This window comes from Hemibagrus wyckioides, linkage group LG02, assembly GCF_019097595.1.
Source record: "Hemibagrus wyckioides isolate EC202008001 linkage group LG02, SWU_Hwy_1.0, whole genome shotgun sequence".
In the NCBI taxonomy this organism is placed as follows: Eukaryota; Metazoa; Chordata; class Actinopteri; order Siluriformes; family Bagridae; genus Hemibagrus; species Hemibagrus wyckioides.
The window spans coordinates 8,335,868-8,342,648 of NC_080711.1; positions in this window are offsets into that span (position 1 = coordinate 8,335,868).

The window sequence follows — 6,781 nt, forward strand, 5'->3', positions numbered from 1 at the left end:
TGTGTGTGTGTGTGTGTGTGTGCTGTCGTCCAAACAGCTGTTGTCCACCGATGCAGTGCTGCAGTTGCCATTCTGAAATCCAGACCAGACGCATACTGTACAATAGACATTAGTGTATCTGTCTCATCGCATCTCAGGGAATTTAGAGCCAGCATTTAGCATCTGTGTGTGTTTGTGCAAGAGGCAGCATGTGTGTTTAATAAAGGTGTGAATTTTAACTGATTTCCCTTGTGCCTTTTTGCCTTCTGAGATTTGCTGGCTGACTGGCAGCTGGGAGAAAGAAAGATACAGAGTGAGTGAGTGAGTCAGTGAGTCAGTGTGTGTGCATACATGGGAGCCTACGTTCAATGACAAGTAAATTAATACTGAAATCAAGACAAATAAATTGAGGGCTCAATATTGTGACTGAGGGTTTCTGTTTGTTTTCAAAGGGCAGAAAGCCATATTGTAAAGCAGCAGGTTTTTTGGCTGGTGTGTGACAGTGTCTGCACTCCCGCTGTGTCAATCACCAAGCACATGACAGCTGATTGGCCAAGAGCAGTGACGGACAGGGACAAGGAGCGGGATGTGCTGCCAGACACCCGCTCACACAGCACCTGGTCTTATACTCTTATGTACAGCAGCCAAACATTTGCGTATGTGTGTTTTATGTGTCAGCCTTAGTAACAGATGCTACTGTGCTTCACAGTGCTGCCTCTTCTCACACTGCAGACTGAAAATGAACTGATGATTGCTTTCAACACTAGCTGGAGTGAGAGTGCTACACTTGTTAACTACAGATGCTAAATATTCTGTCTCTGTTCTTAGATGAAATTCAGAAACGACAAGCACATTTCTTTTCCTCCCCACACACCAGTCACAGTTCTTATGCCTTAAAGCTATGCTCGGGTGTTTTTCTAGCTGTATTGCCTCTGTAGTCTGTGTGTGATTATCATGAACAAGAATTTTGACATGCTTCCCTTTACTGAGAAAAGAAACAAAAACCTTCTGTCACTTATAACGGAGGTCTAAGGGCAGTGGATGAATTCAGTTGGTAAACACTTGAGAAAAACACTGAGTTTTAAAGAACGCTTTAATACCTTGTTCAGTTAAATGAAGTTTAACCTTTCAGAAGGAAGAATGTCTATTTCACCATGTAAACAGATGCATGGAAAAATGGGAAAGAAAACCAAATTTTTGTTTCTTACAACAGCATTCAAATAATAAAAGACATATAACATTAGCTCAGTTAGATGAAGTCTGATAGAAATGTAAAACATCAAGCTTTTAGTTTATGGAAGGAGATCAACAACTGCCCATAGACCTCCATTATAACTGTTTTCATAATTTTTTCCCATTAGTGTTTCACTCTTTTCCACAGGAAGCATGCTGAATTTATTGGACATGTCAAAATGATTGTAGCTCAAATTATTCACATGTTACAGATGCAATAAATAGAATCCAGCTTGCTGAGTAGGGCTATAATGGACATGAGTCCAGTATTGAGACGTTTACTGACATGTATTGTCTTATCATTTGCACTTGGACTTCACCTGGGCATTAGTTTTTGTTTGTAAAAAAAATCAAGTTTATATTGCTTTTAGCATGCAAAAAAGTTTAAAAAGAAGTAAGTTTTTTCTCCTAGAAAATATAGCATAATCATTAATGCAATACACAAATGAAGCCAACTAGGTAAGGTAAAGGCTTGGCCTTGAAAAAGATTGAATGTTTTCAGTCTTGCATAATGTTTTAATTTGGACTTGAGCTTGGTCTTGTTTTGACCTTGGTCTTCAGTTAATCTTGGCTAGTCATTGTCTTTTATGGTTTTGTCTTGAATTTGAAAATGCCAGTCTTGAATACAGCCCTATCTATACTCCAGATCTCTATTTAAGGTTCCATTACCCATGAAATCAAACCAGTCACCACACATATGTTTTAATTTAACCCACCTACCACTATAGAGAGATGCTAACGATCTTGCACAATTCTAGTTCCACCTTGAAGAAACTGTGGACCAGCTGGGCCAAAACTGAAACATCATTGCATGCCAATTTCTACTATTTGCACTTAGGGTGAATGTTAAATGGCATTTCATTGCTATGTACCTGTACTTTGCAATGACAATAAAGTTGCATCTATATTTGTCTATCTATATAAATAGTTGCTTACATGTGGGTCATTGCCATAACCTCCCCTTTATGCCTAAACCACATCTAGCATTAATTATCTGATATCTACATTTGAACTAAGATGATTTATTTAACTGGTAAACACAACGAAGTGTAGGGAATGTTAACACAGTAACACCTCAATTTATTGGCTGAAGTCACATTTATCCACATTTAGCACTGTGCAAACTTAAATAATGTTGATTTATGTGCATATTTTTCTAATCCTGGAGAGACTCAACATAAACCAATTTAGGTGTTCATTATCTATTTCCCTTTTAAATGAACATCAGTTATTACTGTAGATTTCAACATCAATTCATGCATGAATAGACATAAAGAAAAAAGCAATTAACTAAAATAAAGAGTGAGTGGAAATACAGATTACAATAAAACAAAGAGCCCCCCACCACCACATCTGCTTCAGTATAGCAGCTTGCCGAGTATGCTGACCTCCTTGTGACCTTTCTCCTAGGCGCCAGACAGAATGTACAGCATTCGGTTACTGCTGCTGTCCGAGAGAGAGAGCACACTATGAAAAATGATACTGATCTGTGCGTAACCCTGTTTGTGTGTAATCTCGATGTGATGAGCTGGTGAGGAACATGCATAGCTGAAAGAACACTTTTCTCACTTATGTGTGATGTTTCAGCCTATCCTGATTATGGTGAAAAAGCAGTTTATATAAATAGAGTCAGGAAAAATCTCAATCAGTTTCAGTCACTCATTTTATCTGAACTCTATGACTTCAGGGCACGCACACACACACACATACACACACACAGACACAGGCACTCACCTAGCGCTTGAAAGTTTCCTTGGCAACACCAATTTCTAATTTTCCATGAACAAGAAAAGCCAGTGCACACACGCCATTTAAACCCAGCAAACACACACTTCTCCAGTGACGAGCTTATACTGAAATCAATTGCTTTAAAAGATATATTAAAAGGAACAAATAGTCCTTTCTGCCTCTCTAATTTTGAACCCAGAGTGAAGGTCAGCGCTGCACTTGACCCGAGCGTCACCGATGTTGCCGCACAGGAACACTCATTGTGCGTGTACTGCATACAAACAACATGAAGCATTAAATCACTGCATTATAGTGAGACATTTTGATGGAAGTTTATGAGGAATGATCAGTCGGCAGGTGCACACTGTATGCCAGACAAGTCACACTCTTTCCAGGTAGGTGGGTGAAGAAGGTGTGTGTTTGTGAGAAGGGATGATGCTTTATCAGTGTGTGGTTTATGGGCTCCTTGGCTTTACCTGGCACTCGAAATAGAGGTATAAGGTGTGTATGTGTGTGTTCGTGTTCATATGTATGCTTAAGGCACAGGATGGAGAAACACACGTACACACAGAGTAATCCTCTTACTCTCAGTGTGAGCTGTGATGCTCTGTTGGTTCATGGCTGATGCTGCCAACCTCATCTACCCCCTGCTTTCACAAAACCACACGCCACATGTGCAGTAACAATATTTCAAGAGATAACCGACAGTAATATGTTTATTAAGACAGAATATCTGCTGCATGGAGAAATCAGCAGTATTAAATCCTTCTGAATTTGCTTTTGAGTAAATTCAACTTCTCCTGTGGCTCTACGGTAAGACACTACAGGAAGGATTGTGGTAATGTCAACCATTTTTCAGGTTTTTTGATAAATGTTTATAACATAAATGCTCTTAAACTGTAACAAACCAAAATGTTAAATCTCAGCAGTATTATCTGTATTTCACTCTCCACTCATGACCACCACATTATTGAAAAGTTTAATAGCAACTTCACTCTGCCCACTCTGCTCAGTCATCTCAAATCAGATGTTTTGTTATTTGTTCAGATCCAAAAATTTCTGCATTGCTACATTTTTCCATGTACTATACATGCTTAGAAACTACAAAGGAATTCCTAAAAATGTTGAAAATTGTTGGATTTACATTGGATAGATTATAGATTATACATCGATCAGCCATAACATTATGAACAGTGAGAGGTGAAGTGAATAACACTGATTATCTCCTCATCATGGCACCTGTTAGTGGGTGGGATATATTAGGCTGCAAGTGAACAATTTTTCCTCAAAGTTGATGTGTTAGAAGCAGGAAAAATGGGCAAGTGTAGGGATTTGAGTGAGTTTGATGAAGGGCCAAATTGTGATGGCTAGATGACCGGCTCAGAGCATCTCCAAAACTGCAGCTCTTGTGGGGTGTTCCCAGTCTGCAGTGGTCAGTATCTATCAAAAGTGGTCCAAGGAAGGAACAGTGGTGAACCGGCGACAGGGTCATTTGTGGCCAAGGCACATGAGTGAAGGCTGGCCCGTGTGATCCCATCCAACAAACAAGCTACTGTTGCTCAAATTGTTGAAGAAGTTCATGCTGGTTCTGATAGAAAGGTGTCAGAATACACAGTGCATCGCAGTTTGTTGCGTACGGGGCTGCATAGCCGGAGACCAGTCAGGGTGCCCATGCTGACCCCTGTGCACCACTGAAAGTCGCAACAATGGGCACGTGAGCATCAGAACTGAACCACAGAGCAATGGAAGAAGGTGGCCTGGTCTGATGAATCACATTTTCTTTAAAATCACGTGGATGGCTGGTTGCGTGTGCATCGCTTATCTGGGGAACACATGGCACCAGGATGTACTATGGGAAGAAGGCAAGCCGGTGGAGGCAATGTCATGCTTTGGGCAATGTTCTGCTGGGAAACCTTGGATCCTGCCATCCATGTGGGTGCTACTTGCACCACCTACCTAAGCATGTTGCAGTCCCTGATGGCTCTGGCCTATTTCAGCAGGATAATGCACCATGCCAAAAAGCAAAAATGGTTCAGGAATGGTTTGATGAGCACAACAACAAGTTTGGGGTGATGACAGGGCCTCCAAATTCTCCAGATCTCAATCCAATCGAGCATCTGTGGGATTTGCTGGACAAACAAGTTCGATCCATGGAAGCCCCACCATGTAACTTACAGGATCTGCTCCTAACATCTTGGATACCACAGCACACTTCCATGGATCTAATGCAGTCCATGCCTCGATGGGTCGTGGCTGTTTTGGCAGCTAAAGGGGGACCAACACAATATTAGGCAGGTGGTCATAATGTTATGCCTAATTGGTGTATATGGATTTAATTAGAAAAAAAATAATAATATTTGTAAGAATATCTGTAGTGTCATGTTTAACTTCAGCATATTTTAAGCTTTTAGCTGGGATGTTACACACATGGCAATCCAAACACTTATAACTTACAAAGGCTTTAACACGCTTTCTCTGCTTCAGTGAATTGACAGTGAGTTTGTATGTGTTAGTGTATGAGGAAGACAGGAAAACAGGAAGATGAGTCACTGTGTTTGTCCAGTTTTCCAATTAACTTTACTTGACACACCTTTACATCACTAGTGCACAGTGACAGCAAAAAATATCTTAATGACACTCATTGTGTCTCAGTCCTGTGTCAAAATCTTACCTTATAAGACTCTATAAATATCACTGGCGCATTTTCACACCATCTGCGTCATACTTTGTAAAGGTTTTGATCAAATTTAGTCAATTTACCCAGAAATCAGCAATAAACTGCTGTCCAAATGTGCACTCTTGCATCATTACACTCTCAGAACAATGGCCAACGTCATTAATAATGAAAAATAAGCCAACGGACCTAATCAGAAATGATTTCCCTTCCAAGGTTAGTGTGAACAGAGATCCGTCGAATGAAGAGACAGCGATGAAGCTGAAATGTGGCATGTGACTTTTACCTCAAGTGATGAGATATGTGGATGATTTCCCATCGGCAGAAATGTTTTTCTCTGAAAGGTTTTGGTTATAAATGGAGAGGTAGGTGGTGCCGTCTATCAGTGGAACGGGAAAGCAATCTTTAAATGAAATTTTCTCTTTTCTCTTTTGGGAGTAACTGAGCGAGATGAAATTTTACTTAATGCTAACTTTAGTCAAGGCTCAAACTTTGATTCTAATCAAGAAACGTGCAAAAGAGAAACATGTAAAATTTACACTGTTACAAATAAGAGCAAGTGAAAATGTCGAAGATTTAGTCAAGATTATATTGTATATTCCCTATTTTGAGACTTCAATATACCAAATATAAAGAATTTAAACAAATTTTTTTAAATAACTAATTTCAGATCTTTGTTTTATGGACAGATCATTTTTCTCACTTTAAACTTTTATTTTCTAATTGTTTTTATATCCTAAGCAAATTTATATCTTTCTTAAATTTATATCATTTTTAATTAAAAGAAAATCTAAACTTCTCTAAAAAGAAAACTTATCTGGCAATCACCTTTGTTTTACTATCATTTTATAATTAGAAATACCAGATATATTTGACTATAGTGAAGATATTTTCACGAGCTGTCAAAATGTGAAAGGTTTTTTTTATCAGTTTTTAGCCATTATCTTTTATCTGTGGTGTATCAGCCAATCGGCTGACTGCGTTTTGAATTGTGAAAAAAAAAAAATAGGTGTATTGTATGAGCTCTGGTGAGGGTGAAGCACTTGTTGATTATGTGATGATGTACTCTGCAAGGCTTTAATGTATGATTCAATGGGTTAAGCGTCAAATAATTGTAAAGTGCGGTTAATGGTCAAACGTCTGACCCGCAGTGTACAGTGTGTGTGT